The sequence below is a fragment of the Haemaphysalis longicornis genome, unplaced genomic scaffold (genome assembly GCF_048455015.1).
Source record: "Haemaphysalis longicornis isolate Haplotype H1 unplaced genomic scaffold, Haemaphysalis longicornis Haplotype H1 scaffold_1, whole genome shotgun sequence".
Classification (NCBI taxonomy): Eukaryota; Metazoa; Arthropoda; class Arachnida; order Ixodida; family Ixodidae; genus Haemaphysalis; species Haemaphysalis longicornis.
In genome coordinates, this window is record NW_027526203.1 from 346,630,658 (window position 1) to 346,650,567 (window position 19,910).

Genomic DNA, 19,910 nt, shown 5'->3' on the forward strand with positions numbered 1-19,910 from the left:
CCTGTGTGCAGACATTTTTTTTAAATCGAATCCCGCCGTTTTACTTTCGCCTGGCCATCGTTTGAGTAAACTGAACTCGGTTATTTTTTATGCATTTTGCTGCTGCATGTTTTGTTGTCACATTTGTAGCATATGATTTGACAGTACTCATTTTTTGTGTGGCCACTTTGTTATAATTTTTTGTATTTTATTTTGACTGTTGACCTTTCGTCATTAAATTTACCAACTTTTGTTGTATATTCTAGTATTGTTTTGCATGTAGCTGAAAATATACATTTGTGCATGCAGGCAAGGTTCTAGGTAGAGTTTATGTTGCCAGGCCATATTAGTTCATTTCATGTAGGCATTTTACATGGGCATTCTGGGACTTTTTTTTTTTTTTTTTTTCCTCTGCACAGACGTGGTTATGAGGCTAAATGTAATATTAGTCTTGCTTATTGGAAGTGCGTGGCTTGCCCAAATTGATTTCCTGTTAGATAATTTGAATGTTCTTCATTGGGCAGTGGTTCTGTTGTCAATAAATTTTACTGATAAAAGGTGCTCCTTCTGTGTGCCTGTCTTCCCACTTTGAATGAAGCCTGGTATGATTGTTCAAAAAAAATTTGGTGTTGTGCTTGAATGGTGCCACTCTTGTTGGTGTAGTGAACGGTATTACACGACCTTTAAATGGTTAAGGGGGGACATGAAACAAAACAATTTCTTTTAGTTTTTAAGTAGACTCTATGAAACTTGTCCGTCTTGCTGCTTTTTTTTTTTTTTAACTGATTTCAAATATGCCATTTTTTCAGTCAGACAATTAGTTCCCAAGATAATATACATAATTAGCCATTTTCGGAGGAACAGTAGACAAGCCAGTGTTAGTCTTGCGTCATAAAGCTGTAATCTTCATATTTTATAGTGCTATGAACACTGGTGAATGCACTATAGGAAGCAATTTTTTGGTGCATCGCCTGGAACTAATTTTATAGCTCATTAAACTTTGCGGCTTGAAATTAGCATTCAAAATGGTTCCTTGGCACTGGTGCCACCAAGTTTAAAGGGACACTGAAGTGATTTGTAAACATTGTGGGATTACTAACGCAAAAATTGCAGTCTGGAGTTCTAGGCCACATTTCATCCACTCGCTGCATTTACGCAACTTTATTCAGTAGAAAAATCAATTTGAAAATGCTGTCCTCTCTGCATCCTCCTTGCTGATTTCCTAAGACGTTTCGTGTGACGTCAAAACAAAATAGCTTGGCTTGACTGCGCTACTGCACGGCTCGCCGACCCTGCAACAATAGTCTGCCGACTGCCAGCGGGTCGTCGCAGTTCGTTTGCTAACTTGCAACTAAGTCATGACACGTTTGTGCCTGGAAGAATGTGCCTTTAGTTTGGTAGTTTGTACACTGCATCAAGCTCTAAGTCCAAGTCGCTCCACACAAGTGCGCATGCGACACTTCACTGACTGGTGTGCTAGTAGAAAAATCTAAGGCCAATTTAAGGTGGGAGAAGAGTCGGCAAAATACCTGTTTTAGTACATGTGCAAGGCGACCGCTCATTACACTTTATTCAAATAAACTTTTTCTCACCTCTATTCCTCCCTGTTTTGGTGCGCTCATTTTTAGTTACCAACCTACTGCATGCTTTAGGCAAAAAATACGACGACGCGATGGAATATCTGTGGCACAAGTTCGCCACCCAGACGGGCAAGATATGTTATCTGTCGTAATGGGGCGGGGTGAGCAACGCACACTTCACTTTTCGCCACCGAACCGTGTGCGATCGAGGCATGTTAGCAGGGACAGTGACCCCCTATCGCCAAACGCTGAACGTGATCAGCTTTGCCGCTTGAAGTGAAGAAAAACACAGGATAATGAGCGTGGTTGGATGCGCACGCGCACTTCGATGTCTCAACACCAAAAGTGCAACATCAGATGGCGTGGTGATGCATTTTTCTACACGCTCACGTGCCCCGGCTTATTTTGCCGCCAGGTGCCCAACTGGTAGTTATGCTAAATATTGAAGTTCTTTTCAAATCATTCCTGTAATGGCAGGTGTATCCATAACCGTGTGAGCACATGCACAATCGCACACCTCGGTCTCCTCGCCAATGCAGGAGTGGATGACGTGGCATTGTCCCTCTCATTTTTCTCAAGCAGAACAACAGTGTTGTGTTTTACTCTACCATCAACATATCCATCAATGTCTCACGTTAGATTGTGCCTCTTCTCCTCGTACCCCCCCACACACACACGCACACACCCACGACAAGAAGTAAGGTGACTGTCACTGTCTCAAGGAGGATCTTGACCCTGCCCCCCTGCCTTCGTCCCATCTTTATGCTTGAAAATAGCAGGGCAACATCCCTCTGTTAGTAAGGCAGACGTAATAATGAAGGTGATGATGTGCATATGTATGAGAAGTTTTCTGGGGAGCCAGGCAAGACCTCCTGAAGAATGTGTATAGCTGGTGTCAAAAGCAAGATTCATAAGAAACCTTGACCAACTTTTAGTGCTTTTTGACCAGATTGGCCCACTATCGATCACCTATGGGACAGCACTGGACTCGCCACTGCGGGCCAGAGGCGTTTACCTCGTCACGTTGCTGCCCTACGAAAATAAATCACCCCTACTGGTGACGTGCAACCCCATCCTACAGACCTTTTGGAAATTTGCCTTCTGAAATTGTGAAACTGACTGAACTTAGTGGTCTGTGTGCGGGGCGGACATGCGTCACAAGACCTTTCCTTTCAGCCTCAACTTCCCCAACACATGCCATCAACTGTAGTCTAAATATATGCATTCATTGCGCACCAATATCACTACTGGGGTATACTGAGCGATAAATTTATAGTTTAGAGTCTGTGATGTCTATAAACCGAATTTTTTTTTTGCTGGGGCTAGGCGTAGACGTCACATTGTGTAATAAAATGGCCGTACAAGGTAAGAAAACACGATAGCAAAAATTCAACCTACAATGTTTCCTTACGTTTCCACTAGAGCCGCGTGTGAAGGCGGGTTCAAACAACACAGTGGGGAGTTGGTAATGTCATGCTCTGTAGGCTTGGTAGGGCTAGTTTCTCCCCGTCACCTTTCGGCCTTTCCTTGGATATGCCACTCAATTCTCAACTTCCTCTTCCATCGTGAGCGCACAGCTGGGTGTTGTGGCAACAATAAATGGGCAACTTTTTTCAAAAGTTTTGACAGTTCATTCGCACTGGAATTTCGGACAAAAGTCACGAATATCATAGTCCACGGTACATTTTGACACAAAAAATTGGGGAGTAGTAATTGAACGATATCAGAATTAGAAATCAAACAAAAACATTTTCTTCAATGCAAATACTGGTCACAATGAGGTTAAAGGGGCCATGAAGACAAAATACAAGTTTGGTTTATTCGAAAGATTTGGTATTATATAGTGCCCCCGGGGCTTGTCCGACAGCAAACGATGCTTTATTCACTGAGAAATTAAGCATTTAAGGCAAACTTAATTCTACCGCTAAATCGTGTGTTTGTGACATGAGCAATGACGCATCCAGGGCAGGTACTTGAAATAATTGTTATTACGGTGAAAAGGGCTGCAGCGAACGGCCAGACGTGTTTTATTGCCTCGTTTACTATTCATCCTCTCAGATGGTGCCACGATACTACTCAGGACTAGATCAGGGCCGCTGTTCGCACTCGCTTTGTTTTTGACTGGATGTGTACCTGGCTAATTTTTGTAACGGTTGATAGTAATCGTGTCGTCAAACATTGGGTATGTATGGTCTACAAACAGAGTCACAGAAGACTGTCGCTTATGCCAGTTGGCCAGCGCAAGCTCAACAAGCCGGACGGGTGTCACAGTATGCACTGGTGCTTCTATGTTTGCGTGTGCATTTGTAACTTCCATTGTTTACCCCAGCATTCTTACTGCCATAAAAATTACGCCCACCTCCCCTCGCGGGAACCCTGGTGTGATGCAACGCTGAGGGGGGTTCAAGCGCAAGCGGAGAGCAACCATCGATCGAAAGGCCGCCGGAGAGCGGCACACCGGTAATATGCGCAACGCGCCCGAAGGAGAGGAGATCGTGGAGAGAGAGTACTGCACATGCGCAGCACCGCGCGCAGCGCCGCCCACCGGCGGAGTGAGAGTGCGCTGGGCCGCACACCCGCAGATGTTGAGAGAGAGTGTTCGCTCTCACCTGGGCACGCGCCGGCGCCAGTGCGTCTGCCGCGGCTATGACGCAACACAATCCACTTTAATCCAAGCCAATCCAATCGAATCCAATCCAATGCCCCTCGCGAGAGAGTGTTCGCTATCGGAGAGGAGAGGGGGTGAGCGGAGGAGAGTGCAGACGACGACGCTGACGACGGACGCACGCAGGAAGGACAGGGCCGCCGACAAGAGATGCTCTCAGCGTCGCATCTAAAAGAATATGCACTACATTTAAGCGCAAATAGCTCCTTCTGCAAGCTTGTAAGCCCTGCTTAACTTGTGCTTGCTTTTGATGGCCTCAGTGAATCGCACAGCTGCCCATAATATGTCATAGCTCTAGTGCGGGAAATGAGCTAGTGGGCCGCATGGCCATTCTTTTTTTTTTCCCTATTATAAAGCTTATCTAAGTGAAGTTTGCATTAAAAATGGCATGTGTTATTCTAGCGAGGCAATCTTTGGAATGAACTAAACTTGCATTTTGTTTTCATGGCTCCTTTAATATAAACACCGTGGAATAGCGCGCCTGTCCCATGTTGAAAAGGATGCAAAAGGAAACATTTTCAGGGGGCAAAGCGTCTTGCTTTAGCATTGAAAAATGGCATCGCCGTTCCATGGTGTTAAATTTTTTCATCATGGTGGCCAGTGCTCCCATAGGTTCGTTTTTATTCAGTTTATAGATAACCTGATCAAAGATATCTAGACCAAAAAATGGTACAAAGTTCGTGCCTGATTTGAGTGCAAACGAATGAGCTGTTTGCTTGAGAAATTGGAAGGGGGCCAATAGAATTTGTGTGACAGTATCGCATCGGCTTTAGTTCCCCCCGTTTGCACCTTTTTTGCACCTCCCAGTTTTGCGCGGAATGATCATATAGATGCTGATTAAATGTTTGAAAGAAATCTTTGTGTAAAAAGACATTGCCTTTGCTTGTCTGTTTCGGCTAGCATGTCCTCCTCGCATGTTTTTTGCATTCTTCAGCCGATGCTTTTGTACAGGACCGCTCATACTACTGGTAGAAGGTTCAGCGACCATCATTACTTTTACATGTGCAGCCACTGCCGCGAAATTTAAATAGTGTGATCGTGTCTGGACTAGCCCGAGATCATTGTGCTGACGGCCTCGCTAGCCCGGTGCCAACTCTTCGGGGCTGTTTCTCCACATTTTTCTGCTTTCCCGCTCCCCCCTGGCGCACGATCCACCACTGTCCTCCTCCTCCTCTTGGATTACATTATCCTCTCCAGGTTGTGACATTCAAACATTGATGTCGGCAGCCGACGACGTGCACCGAATCCCAGAAGAGCCGACGCGCATCCCACCCCATGTATGCGCACAGAGCATGCAACGACCGGCCAGCCGCCAGTTCCCTGAACCAGCACCCAGCTCTTCCTTCCCTCCACGCAGCGGTGGAGGGCATAAGAAGAACCGCACGCCCCTCGCCTCGCCACTCGCCGCCGTCGGAGAGCTGCCGTAGGAAACATCCGAGAGTGCGGAATTCCCGCATCCCAACCGTGATCGAGACAATGGTATCGCTGTCTCCCTCATACACACCTACGCAAACCAGCAAGCCCACAGCAGCACCATGAGTTCGCCCCCACGGCCCTGCAGCTTGCGTGGACACCACCGCGCCCCAGAACGAGAGCCCTGACCTTCTTGGGACAACGGAGCAAGCGCACTCTGTGCACCGCGGCCCCAGGACGAGAGGCCCCGTCCTTGAGGTCCAGCGCCAGCCGCCTTCCTGACACGCTCCTACAAGTCACAGTATCTCGCCGGGTGAGCGCGTCAGCACCAGCCCAACTTCACTGCTTATTAAACTGTTTCTTTAGCCAAACCCATGTTGCCTCTTTTCCCCTCAACTCCGTGTGGACCCACTTATTTTGTAGCGTTATGCTATCCCCCCATCGGGGGCGTCGCATGGTCTGTTTACATATGGACACCAATGGCGGTTCTCACTCCTCATCGCCACACACGGCGCCTCTCTCCCTGACATTGCACAATGCTGCACGCTCTTCAGCAGCCACGTGTGCAGCGCAGCAAGATTCCGTTCCCTGTGGGCAAAAGCCCGGAATTTTCTGCACACACCCAGTGCCATCTAGCTGCTTTGCTTGGAGCACTCCTTTATTAAACAGCTATAAAAGAGTCCCGCTGTCCTGCCTCAGTAGTGTATAGGGGTAGAATCGTGGGCTTTGGACATACTCCTCGGGTTGGAGCCACAGCAATGTAAATATTTATTTCCAAGGCCGATGTGATTTGTTTTTATTCTAAAGTATGTTCTCTTAGGTCAATCCTGCACATTCTTTTCGTAAATAAAAGTGGTTTGCAATCTTCTACGTTGCTTGGGGCCCGGCACATCAACACGTTTAATTAACGTTTGGCATCGCACCTGAAGTGCCGGCAATGCAGGTCTTCATCTTGGAATTGAACATTGCTGCAGTGCTTTAGAGCCTGCGCTGTGATTGGCGTAGCAGCGCTATAATAGAACCAGGGGTGAGACAGCTGCGCATATTGCGCAGTTTTGATACAAAGTTGTTTTCCTGCGCCAGGCTGCTCCAAAAGCTTGAAAATCGGAAAAATTGCGCCAAACTGCTCCAAAGCAGTATGAGAGCCAAGGATTTGAATGCTCCCGTCAGTTTCAGTGGGCGAAAATGCTTTCTGACGGCATAATTTTTCAGCACCCCTGTCGGGCGCTTCGACGCACCAACTGGAGCGGGCCGGGGGACGAGCAGCGCGGAAATGGAAAGCACGTGTTGCGCGGCGCTTTCCGCCTGCTCGCACCGGATGTCCTAACCGCCACCACATGGGACGGCCGTGCACCGACGAAGAGCAATGGAAATGAAGACAGAGAGACGCGGCCCGGGCGCAGGAGAGCTCGGTCCGTTGTCTTCGGTCTCCGCGCGAGTCCTGTTTTTTAGTCGCCCGCCGGGCTGTAAATAAATCTACAGTTTTGTATCGGAGGCTGAGTTTGTCGGTTGAGGATACCCGGGGTCAGATCCTCAGCACTGCTGCGGCTTGGAGGAGAAGCCCCGGGGAAAAGAACATCACGAAGATAACTACCCCTAAGGTGATGGTGTTTGTAAAAGTTTAATTTATTGATCAATCAATAAAAAACGCATAAAATTGTCCCAGAAAGTTTTTTCGAAAGAGACAATGTCGTGGTGCACATGTTATATTCTGTACATTTTTAAAGCTTTTCCATCGAAAACCATCGCAAAGTCCTATATAAAAATACTAATGTTTACTGAGGCGACGAAACTTGTTCAAGCTGATGAAAAAACGACAATTTTTGGAGCGCCATATCTCCGGAACGACATCACTGGGCGCCGCATTGGAAAACATGATCAGCGGGCGAAGCAGTTACTCGTGGTTCAGGCTAGTTCACTCTAGGTCAGGCAGAGTGCTATTATTTCTACCGTGGTTTCAGTTATTGGGGTGGGTACATTTAGTTGTTTGATCTGTTACGGGAAGTTGCGCCGCTCGGAAGACTGAGTTCATCAAAAACAACGCGGTGCCCGCGAATTTGCCATGTTTCGGCCTTGAGTGTGAGGCGCGGTGCGTGCCTGAAGTGAAATTTCGGACTTATTGCGGTGTTATGAAACGCTGTTATCGCTGCCTTTGACAGCGAGCTTCCTCTGGTACAAGAAATACAAGGACTCTGGTAGAACATAGTAGGTACTTTATCGAAAGGCTATTTCAGTGTTATTTACGTTCAAAACCGATGAAAAAGTGCACTCCCCCCCCCCCCCCCCCCCCCCTCGATTTGCCAAAAATTTGATTTTTTAGGCACATAAGCTGACATAATAAATGTTGTTCACTGCTCCAAATCAAGGTTCTTCTGCTCCAAAATCGAGATTTCGCTGCTCCAAAAACTGCTCCCAAATCGGATTCAGCTGTCTCACCCCTGTAGAACGTTGTCTCCCATCAATCGATCATGTGAGTCCTTAGTCTGTGACTTATAGATCCAGCCACTGTCCTTATAATTCAGTATAGCAAATCCCCAATATAGCTTAAGTGACCAGACGTCCCGATTTAGGCAGGACATGTCCCGATTATGTGGCTGTGGTCCCGCTGTCCCGGCAGCCTGCTTGTGGGATGGCGTTTGTCTTGCCTTCGGCTAAAAGTATGAAGACGGGTGTCAAGCCCTGTGTCACGAATGAAAAGCTGGAGGAATGGAAGAGCCAAAAGAAACCGTTTCAACAACTTCAACAAAACAGTGCAGACAACGGGGCTATATAAGCAAGAAACACACAGCACAGCACCTGAGTTGTGTGTTTTTTTTTTTTAGTCCCAACGGCTGCGCTGTTTTTCAAGTTACAATGTACCAACAAGCCGTTCAGCATACCCTTTTGCGTTTGAAGAACGGTACGTGGGTCGAAGTGCTTGCGTGGCACAAATGCAACAGTGGAGAGGGTGTTTTCCTTGATGGATATGTGGACTGTAGAGAAGACGCAACTTTATTAGCAACGAAAATCTGCGCATGACGTGCAAGCACACATCATACATCATGCATACAGACACATCAGCAAAAATGAAGAACTGTTGAGAGGGCAATTCATTCAAGCAAAAAGTATCAGTTACTGGCCAGGAAAAAAAAAAAAGGTTAAGTCTCCTGCCACGCGCGTGGCACGAGCTGCGCCCCCCTGGCAACAGCTGCTGCCACGCAGAAGTGACGTCAAGCTAAAGTAATCACGTGACTTCCTGTGCCGTCACAAAACAAACGTCATATTTACGTCATTTGATCATGCCACTTTTTTGTGTTGACGACGGCAGCCGGGTGTTCGCGTCTTGTGTCCCGATGTTCTCCGCCCGTGGTTCGAATGGCAGGCCTGACGCATCGTTACGTCCTTATCTCCCTGTACAGCAGCTGCCTCGCGGCGCTTTTTTCTTGTTGGGAGGTGTGCTTGTAATTATTTAGATTGGGTATTTTTTTGTGAACTTGCTGTTGCACGTCTTGGTAAGCCTAACGCATTGTTTTCTGCACGCTGCTTCGCCCCGCTTTTTACATGCTCCTAGAACTGTACTGTTGTCGTTTAATATTTTGTAAGCTTCACGTTGTTTTGCAGTTCGCGTGCTATTTGCTTTACGCGCCTGCATTTGTTGTCTACTTGTGCCTCGCTTCTTCCATGCCAAGCCTTGTGTTCTGATTCTGGAGTTAAAACGTAGGGATCAGTATTTTCCATCGCGTCGCGCCGTAGCGAGCGACGTAGTGTCAGCGTGTGCACGAATCGAGTGTCGTCAGGTAGCGCACGGCATCATCGAACGCAATCCGATCTCGCATGTAGCTTCTGCAATTTTTCCCCCGGGGCAGTAGTACTGTCGCCGAGAAATGTATCCTGACTATTCCACAGAAACGATCTGTGCACGTAGCGCTGCAGAATCCGTGCAGGGAGCGCAGTTGCACTTCCGTGGGTGGAGCCCAACTGCCCGTCCAAAGATATATCTATTCAAGATACCACTGAAACCATTCGCTGACTGGCTGGCTTCTTGTGCAAGGAGGCTCAAGCTCCAACTGTGCAAGCATGGGAGAAGTGCAGCCGATAAGATCGCCGTGTGAGCCAAGTTTGGAACTTCTGCTAATAGTCCTTTAAAAGTCTGGTGTGCATAAGGTTAACAAGTGACAATTCAGTTATTGTTCATCTATGCTCAGATTTGTTGCTTAGTACCATTGTGCTTTCAACTTAGGAAGTCTTAATGAAATGATAGGCAAGGCTTAAAATTACTGCTTGGCTTTTATTTCCCTTTCCTTCGCTCCAGTACCTTTCGCCTCCTCTAACCTGGTTAGGCAACAGAACTTCCTCCTGCGTCTGCTTTGAGTATGTATTTTGATAGGCTCGTTCCTTCTTTACTCTTGTGTTTGGCTTGGTTGGAATTGAACATAACCAGGCACAATACTTTCATTCACTCTCAGCAGGATGGGCTAATGATGATGAGAGCTTATCTCGGAGGCTTGCAGTCTTTGCACAAATTCCAAGTGGCTGTGACATCTATATGCCCGTCCCAAGCACTCTGCGGAGTTCAACTTGACACTAATGCTTGTATTCGCAACTGGTGAAGTGTGCTTAAGCGTCTACTGTCAAAGCCTTTGGGGTAGTGAACAGGAAGAGTTTCCAATTGTGAGGGGACGTTTCACATTCTATTGCTTTTTAACTCCGCACTGTGTAAACTGTTTTGGAAAATTGCTCAAGTGAATTTACTTAGTGGTAAGGGGCTTTATAAAATGTCCCAACAATGATGCAAGTCTCGTCAGAAGCCAGCTGCTAGAAAACACATTCACGGGTTGTGTGTTGTGTGCCCATTAGCTGTTTCTTTTTCTTCCACAAAACGGGCACTTAAACAATCCTTTAAGCCAACAGGCGTAAAAAATAGTTCATCAAGTACAACTTCGGGGTAATGGTTGGTGTCGAGCGTGACATTGCCCACTCCCAAGAGTACTTCTTAATTCCTTGTGCAAGAACTGGAGCCAAGGCCACGTGCGTAGATGTGAATGTCTGTCGGTGTTTGTGAAAGTTGCAGTACAGCTGGAAGGTGTATGGATCATGGGTGGCTTTAACAATAAAATGACTGCTGAACGTACTTTTGCTCTGGTATCAATGAGCAGCATGTGAGCATTGATAAGTGCTTCACTGTTGACATTTTTGTTACACAAAAGCAGGCCATGTTAAGGCCCCCTGGCAAATATTCATGAAAAACACTGGACCAAAAAGCTGCCAACACATGGAAACCATGTTGATCACGGCACCTTTCCTAGTACTTCAGTACCGTTTATCAGTGCTGTGTTTTTTCCCCCCAGCTAGTAAACTATCCCAGCGTTGCACCTTAAGCCAGAAATCAAACACTTGCTTGCCAATGACAAGTGATCTGCCAAACTTCCGTGTCTATGCAAAAAGTGAGTAGCTCTACTTTCTCTGCACTGTTTGTGCTGTGAAGTTCCATTTCTAAACAAAATGCCAGGGTTCTTCTGGAAGATGCACAGCATTAAAACCCCAACAAAAAAGGAATAAGCACGCGATACTTTCTTGCACTACACTAGAGCCCTGCGGGAAAGCCAAACCAGCAAGTGATCTTTTTCTACAAAGCGCTGCAGAGGAGCCAAGAAATGAATGAATGAATGACATTTATTAAGATGGGGGAGGCCACATGGCCGTAGTTGGGGAAGAAGGGAGGAGGGGGAGGTGATCACTTAATCGTTAGAGATGACTTGTTGGAGATCGATGATCAGTGATTTCTTTGTGAGGGGGATTGTAGACCCCATCTCACACTACCCTTGCCAGGCCACTCTTAATAGAAAACACACCTAGAGCATGAAAAAGATTCCTTTTTGCGGACACCAAAGCTACGCTGGAAAGCCAAAATGTGTGGTGTCTGTTAATGCAGATTAGCTGCAAGACGGGCATGTTCACGCAAAGATTTATGAACCAGGCTGGCGGGGTAACAAAATCATTGAATGAGGTTACAACAAAATGTGTTATGAAAAATGATATAATACTGTTTGCTATAAATAGCAATTAAAGGTATAAAATGGTTCTGACACCAATTAAATGGCCTGTTGGAAATCATTGGCAAAACCTAGAGAGCAACATTTCATACAGCTGCAATTGAGAAATAGTAAAGCGTGGTTGGGGCCTGAATTCAGCAGGCATGCTCCAGCTGAGAATGTATAATTGCAGAGCAAAACAATTATAAAGGCCTAGGGAAAAGGTGAGCTTAGTTGAGTTTACCACCAAGGTATTTGGTAGAGAGAATAGTTACAAAAATAAAGAAGCAACATGGGAAGCTTTATTTTCCCTGATTTAAGTTTATCAGCACTGAGCTTCATGTTCTGCATGTCCCATTGAAGAATGTTACACCTGCATGCACTCGGCACATCACATTTTACGGTATAACACAGTTTACTTCGAACATAGGTAAATAAGAGAATATTGCATAAGCAGTTCATTTATACGTGAAATAGAAACAGCAGGGTTTTTAAAACGAAGCCCGGAAGTGTGCTGAATGAAAGGGACCAATGATGAGTTTATGTTGTTACTAATAACAAATTTCAACGACCTTGTCAGAAACAAACCCCTTCCATGAAGGGACTGTGTGTAATCAAGATTTTTTTGATAAAAGGTTGTAAATGCCCTGTAAATGTATGTCAAAAGGTATTTTAACGCCCTAGTCGTGGCCTGTGAGTCATCGGCGCTTTTTTCTGGTGTTTAGATGATCAAGGGCTGTTGTACGGGATCCACCTTCTCTTCTCACTTTGGTCACCATCTTTCTTAGTCACTGCATTCATGTGCTTGGTCAGGGAGCTAGCAAGCGAGGACGACAGTCGGCACCAACTATCAGCCGAGTTCCTTCAGGCTGGGACAATTGCTGGAGAGGCTAAACAATGTTTTTAAAATCCCTGAGAGCTTTCACTTTTTGTTTTGTTAAAGAACATTTAGGCAACCCTTCAACTGTCCGAAATAACAAAAATGACTATTGTGCCCGTTAAATAGTTAATCTACGCACAGTGAACGATGGCACAAAATCTATCAATGTGAACCTACCCTTTGAACCTGCTTAATATTTAGCAGAGACTCGCTCCATTCATTAGCTGTTTTATGGCGCTGTGGGTGGGCTACTGGTTTCCACCTATGGAGCCTGTGGGCCGCACTAGTTTCCAGTCGTCCTGGCAAATGTTTTTGGAGACTAGCACTACCCTGCAGTGTACGAGCCATGGATTCCTTGGGTTGGCCATGTGAAATTCTAGTGAATCGTTACAAGCCACAAAAGAAAGTGAGCATGTTTATCGACCACTGTTTTGTGGCCATGAAAAGTTTTGTTCAATAATTAAAAAGACTAACAAATGAGATCAATTTTATTGCAAACTTCAAACAAATAACTGGTATTACAGAAAATGTGTAAAGCAGCTGGAGCTCCATAGCCACTTTCCAGCTATTTCTCCATGCCATCAGAGAATCTTGTTTGTGCGACTAACAGATACCGACCTATTCCACTGCAGAGAAACATAACTCGGCGATTGTAGTGGGGCCTCTAGTTCCGTTTGATCATATCACTTGAGTGTTTACGTACAGTTAACATACTGATGACTGTGTTTATAGTGCATGCACATATAACATCAATGTAGTTTGAAATTGGGATCTTTTTCACCATTTATTTTTGTTAAATTCGCCCCATGACAGCCTTGACGTTTGCCTATCAATTACATTTGCAGCATGCTCACTGCTTATACCTGTTTACAGAAACAATCCGTAGATGCTTTCACGTTCCAGGCACATCTTAAGATTAGATTCTCTTTGACGTTGCTTATTGAGCCTGTGCAGAACCAATAGGTTTTCATATGCTGGAGTGCATGTAGGTGTATTAGTCATGATGGCCGGCCAAGCGTACACCCTTCCTATTACCGTCTGTACAGCCTCTTCTCTGACCCTATTGTCTGGGTGTCCTGAATTAACTTCCTTTGCATGAGGGACTCAGTCAAGTCTGGCCAACATAGCGTACACCACGGTACAGTGAGACGTGAAAGTTATACCAGTGCAGTGGCTATGAGATGAAGCGTCTAGCTAGTCTACCTTTTGAAGGTCGCAGGTCCTAAACTGTTGTAGAATCATGTATCCTACTACGAAATATTTGGTTTCTACTAGGAAATCTTTTTAAGCGCTGAATATCACGCAATTATGATCCTTGTGGCGCATGCTCACAAGACTTTTCTGCTCATAAAACGTATCGTGGGTGTAAAACAAATTTTAAGCTACAATTTCGCCCACTAGAAAATAAGAACTTCCCGATTTTCGAGTTTTCCTTGCTAATATTTCAGAAGAGGAGATCTACTGTAGTGGTACGTACGTGGTACATGTGTGGGGACACCAAAGATTACCTTTCCTATTCTCGGCGCAATTGTCTGTAATTGTAATGCGCACATGTGCCTAGTAAAAAACGGTTGCCGCCACTACCCTTCGTCCTCGGCACTGTAAATTCTGATTATCTTTTGGCGCTGCTAAGTTGTCTTCATTTCGAAAACACACACCGCGATTTCAGGTCGCCCATTTAAGCATTCTGGACTTGCCGTGGTACAAACGGTTGATAGCAGATGCCGCCGCGCCGACATGCGTCGGAAGGTTCACAGAATTACGCTCGGACGGTGTCTTTTCTTGTGTGGAACGTAGCTTGTTCGAACGAGGCCAGTCGGCTGTGCGATGTCGTCTCACGTACGCTGAAACTGTACGCAGGTACCATCGGCGTACACCAAGCATAACCAAGCGGTCACAGGTCAACATTACTCGAGAGTGGCTATTTTGCTGCGGTCTGGAAAGGCTGGCTGGGTCCCCACGCAATACATAATCACAAGCAACTTTCTCACGTTTTCAGATAGTGCTTCTAACAATATGAACTCCGGTTTATCTACGTTGTCGGCCCGAGAAAATCGGAGCTTCGTCACGCTTTCGGATGGCTGCGTCTGCTGCAACCCGGGGCTTCCGAGCCGATTCCCCCCGAACTGGCTGCTGCGCCCCACGGAAGTGACGTACGTCAACAAAAAAATTGCGTAACTGCATTACATTGCAATTACTTCAATAGTATTGCATATATTTTTCGAAGTGACACACTAATATTACAATATCAAGATTTATTTTTAGCCTGAGTTTATTGCCTTTTAATATGACGTCACCTAGTCACCCTGACGTCATGGACATGCTTTGTAGATGTTTGCATTATATTTTTCTCTGCGAAACTCGAGTTTGTTATTGTTTTTGACACTCGCGTAGAAGAAGTTGTGTAAACAAAGCACTTTTTATAGAATTACCACGGGTTTTACGGATGACCTACGGATGAGCGGCATGGAGAAGAGGCCGAATTCCATCGAAGAGCGAATTTTGGCATACGTACGGGTAGAGTTCACTCTAGTACGGGCTTGTCTGTTCCGAGTTTGTTCCGTTGGCCTATTTCAAATATTCCGGCTTCGCGCGGTGCCGAAGCAAGCAAGAATGTTACGAGCGTCGGCGTTGTGTGGAGTCGCTCACGAGTGGTGCGGTGCTGCGCTGTGTTTTCGTTTCATATGAGGTGTTCAGCTCCAAGTCTGTGGCACCGCGCTTGTATCTTCCACAGTCTTCAAAGTCCGATGACTATTCGTGGCAGCAACGCGAAGTGGTGGTCAGCGCTTGCGCAGAGCGCAATGTTTTCATATCAAATACGTACGTATCAGAACGAAATGTTGCCCCAAAATGTGCAGTAAAGTACGAAGCACCGTGTTGCCTTCAAAACGTGACCGATGTGTGTGGTGCGTCATAGTTTTCCAGAGGTTTGTTTGTGTGAAGCTGCTGGCGCCGCAGTCATCGATGCTATCATCACAGTCATCGTTATACACGGTGTTGTGTCGGTATCACAACGCGAGGCAAATACTTTGATACTGCTCCGTACTCGACTTGCAAGTGTCCAGATTCGTGTCGCTGCAGGAGTGGATACGTGAATAATCTAGAGCCCCATCAGTTAGCAATGGTGCGTCGCAGTGACAGCGAGTTTTCGTTCGTTCGCTTCAACTTGCCGTGATCCCTGTCGTTACAAGCGTGGCCAAAAAATGTGCCGGATATCTGTCGTGAGTTACTGTGGCATTTTCCGTGTGTGTTGTGTTCGTGCGCTCCAAAATTTACGATGTCGCCAAACGTACGTGATCGTGCCCATTTATGACAGGCTAGGTGATGCGTCAGTGGCTTCAGCAATAACAGATGCTACGTGCTGTGTTGAACTGTTATATCTACATTCTAAGCATACCATCTAGGTGACTCTGCGTAGTTGTTGTTTCTATTTGCTCTAACCTCAGTTGCCTTGTTCATCTTTTTTGCAGGGTATTTTTATTTACGTGTGCACGCAGCATATTAGCACTAAATCAACCTTACACACTTACCTGTACATGCCATAACCCTCTTTGTAATCACGTGTGCACGTGCTACTGTTACCCTGCAGTATTTCGTCAGCTACTGTGCATGCTAGCAAAGATTGTTTGCATGTCGTTCTGAACCATTGCTAATAGCCTGAATTTCCTTTAGTATTACTAGCATACCTTTTTCTTTCTTACCTGCTGGCTTCGTGTTGCTTTTAAAAGGAATGAATGATTTAACGCTTATGTCGGACAAACTTGTAAAAAACGATACAAGGGATATACCTGCTAAATTTCTCACTGGCACAAAGCACGTACACTGATCGCACAGGCTAAAAGTATGTCTGACGTGCTCCACACTCTTCGTCTGCCCCTCAACGCAGTCATGCTTGATTTTTACCCAACCGGCAAAACCACTTCTGCTCACTGACGAGCCAGGGTCACTGTCACGCCCACTTCACAACATATGGTGAAAGCAGTCTGTTCTGATTTTTACCCAACAAGCCAAACCACTTCCACTCACTGACTAGCCATGTAGAGTCACTGTTAATAATTAATCGTTACTAATAATTCAAAAAATCCAGATGTAACTGTAGCGATGGTGAAGTCGGTAGTGAAAGTGCGGGGTGGGCGACTTGAAGGCGCTTGTGGGTTTCAGTGCATTTGGACCAAGAACGGCTCTCACAGGGTGGAAGCCCTAACATCCTTCTGCTTGCAAATCCATGAAATATTTCTCTGTCTCGTTGTTTAATGCAATCGAAAGTTGAGGCCATTGAAAAGCACCATCAGAGAAACATGAGAAAGCGTTGCTTTTGCCTCTGTGGAATGAACCAAGGTGGACCCGCTAGGTATATCTGCATCTAAGCATATATTGGGTGCTACTGCGCAGCCGACTGGTACCCATTGGCAAACCTGCTTCCCACACATCAACACAAACACATGCCTGTTGCATGCGGCCTGTGCGCATTTTGTTTGTCTGCGTGGAATGGAATGGCTGTGCCAGCAGAAAATAATTCATGAAGCACTGCAGGGCAGTGCAACAGTCGCCAGAAAAAATTTCCATCGGCAGACTCGCATACTCGAATGGCAACGGGCAGGCTCCATGGTTCAACACAGTGGTAATTCCAGTGTGCCACCAATGCAACAAGTCTCCCCATAGTATCAGGAGATTCGAATATAGGTTAACAAGGGCGGTGTGACAACTGTCGCCGTGCTGAAAAATGCCACAACAGGGCTGTATTGTGCACAGATTTTTGTTGCCACTCCCATCCCACCTAGTTGTGCCAGCTTCCAAGTTTACCCCGTATCATTTGAAATTAACTGACGTTTACTGGTGTTTGATTGATAGATGCAAGCACCAGTAAAGTGTGTCTGTCATCTTTAGCACTAAAATCATGTTCTCAAGGGGAAACCGAGTTTAACGAGGTTGCGGACATGAAAGCTGGCAGTGCTCATGGGGGTCGTAGCAGAAAAGTTGCAGCATGGTGTTGTGCTGTTTTTGCTATGTTGATGTTATAAAGCGCATGGTATTTATATGGGTCATACGTTTCAAACAAGGCACTAGCTGGAAGTCGTTGCTGTCCCTTCCCTTTGTTACACTTTTTAGTCGTGCTCTTTGTTTGAAAAAATTATCAGTAACTAGCTAGTGTAATTACAATTATAGAACTAATTTTCTGTGAAGGAAATGCTGCCTTGTGCCGGCTAAAGGATATACACTGTTTTGGCTACACACATCATAAGACAAGATAGCAATGCAATACTCTACAGAGCCCGTGCACAAGCTGCTGCCTTGCATTGGTCTGACCCACAGAATGGACAGGAACAGCTCCCCAGGACTGATCCCGAGCAAAGGTTCTGGCTCGCTCATGCCCCTCAACTTCACAGAAGTCAATGAAACCTTGTTACACAGGCTGCGGCTTAAAGTAGCATTGACCTGAAAGTATCTGCACACAATCGGACGCGAGGACAGCCCAGACTGCCTTCTGTGTAAGGCTGTACAGAAACAATTGATCATTTGCATAGTTTTTGACCAAGGTATACTAGTGGGTGAAAAGACCTTGAAGCAGCCTTACTACGCTTGAATGCTTACCCTCTGTCTGAACAAAAGATTTTGGGCACGTGGGCTGACACGAAGAAGCAAGATCGAGCTGTCAAATCGATGCTTGTCCTGTCAGGACTCTTGGGTCTATGTGGTGAAATTTCACAAACTGCGGAACTTTTTTTTATGGTTGGTAAATAAGTTATGCGAATTATGCAGTGATTAGTCTGTTTCTGCGCCCCATACATGCTTGAAGTGTACAAAGTTCATTGGTTGATTTCACTGTCATTTCTCATACCCTCAGTATTCAGTACCTTCCTTGCCCCAGTGGGATTTAAGTAGCAGGCCCAAGTTCAGTTTCTCAGGCTGGCCTCTTCTCCTTTCAAAAATCTTTTACTATCTCTACCTCTCTCTTGCCAGCATGCCAGGTGCTTGTAACGGTTTACTAGGATTCGCAACGGTCACCATACGATAAAAATTTCTTATGACTACTTTCATTGCTGAAGTTCACTGCACTCAGTGTACTAGGGTGTTTGGCGCACAATAGTAATTATGACTGCAGACAGCCTACAGTTCCTAAAGCCCACATCGAAATCCTGCCGCGGACTCATTCTTGCCTTCACTTCGATAAGGCTGTCACAAATGGGTTGATCAGCCGAACATGCTGGAAGGGATGTTTTTCTACACTCTGAATTAATGTTTGATCATTGTGCATACATTAAATACATTAAAGCATTTTTGCTGGTTCTTCCTTTTTATCTCTTGACACCCAGTGCAACCAATGGGCTGGTAAAAGCTGTGGCTTGTCATATGTGTTTCCAGTTCATAATGGTGCATTCTGCTTGTTGCCAAAGCCAACTGCAGAAAAGTTCTTCAGCCATAATGCAGTGCTGGCAATGGTCTTTTGTGGGCTATAAAAGCAAAATGTACTGGTTGTTGGTCAAATAAAGTGAGCCAATTTTAAATGTTTCTTCCCAATGCCGGATGTGTTTTCTTGGAGTTTGTGTGTTTGCTTAGTCCTTTTGGGAACAGTTAAGCATGTATGGCTCATGTGTTGGTCATGAGATTAATCAGCATTTGAAGGTTCATGGGGCAGGTACAACTTGTACAGCTGGTGAGCGAAGGGATAAAACTATTACATTTCCGATTTTCTTGCAACATGTCACTAGCATACAACAATTAGGATTTATAATTTAGCTGCAGTTCTTTTTTACGACAATACTGCTATTGTGCTCATTATAAAATTAATAGTAGTTAATGGTAATTAAAATTAATAGTAATTAATAGCCGCCATACGTTGCTGGCCGTAATGTGTGCGGCGTCATCAGAAAACACCATGTCATAGTTACTCCCGCCGTTTACCGCGCACGTGTGCACGCGTTTTGCGATGAGCGTGCGGCATCAACCTGGCTTTCCCGCGGTGCTCGGAAAAAATACCAGGAAAACAGTCACGTACGTCTGCGCCACAAGGATGAGCACAAGACACCTCGCAGACGCCCAGCTCGAGCGCGAAGCCGGTTCTACCGCGTGCCGACGCATTTCACTTTAGGAGGAATGGGAAAGCCTGCGGACAAAGCAATCCGGGTCAGCCAGTCATGCATGCGGAAGATGACGATAGTTTTAGGGACCTTATATGACGATGACTACTACTGCCACAGTGAGAAGCGACGACTGAACACGTAAATAAACAAATTTCGCAATACGTGGTGGTGTGTCATTCAGTGCTTCAGGAGGATCTAAAAAGAAATCCTCCAGCTCGCCTTACGTCACTTAGTGCAAGTTTCGCCAGTTTTAAAGACGAAGGTGTAACATCAAACGCGAAAACTGACCGTACATATACG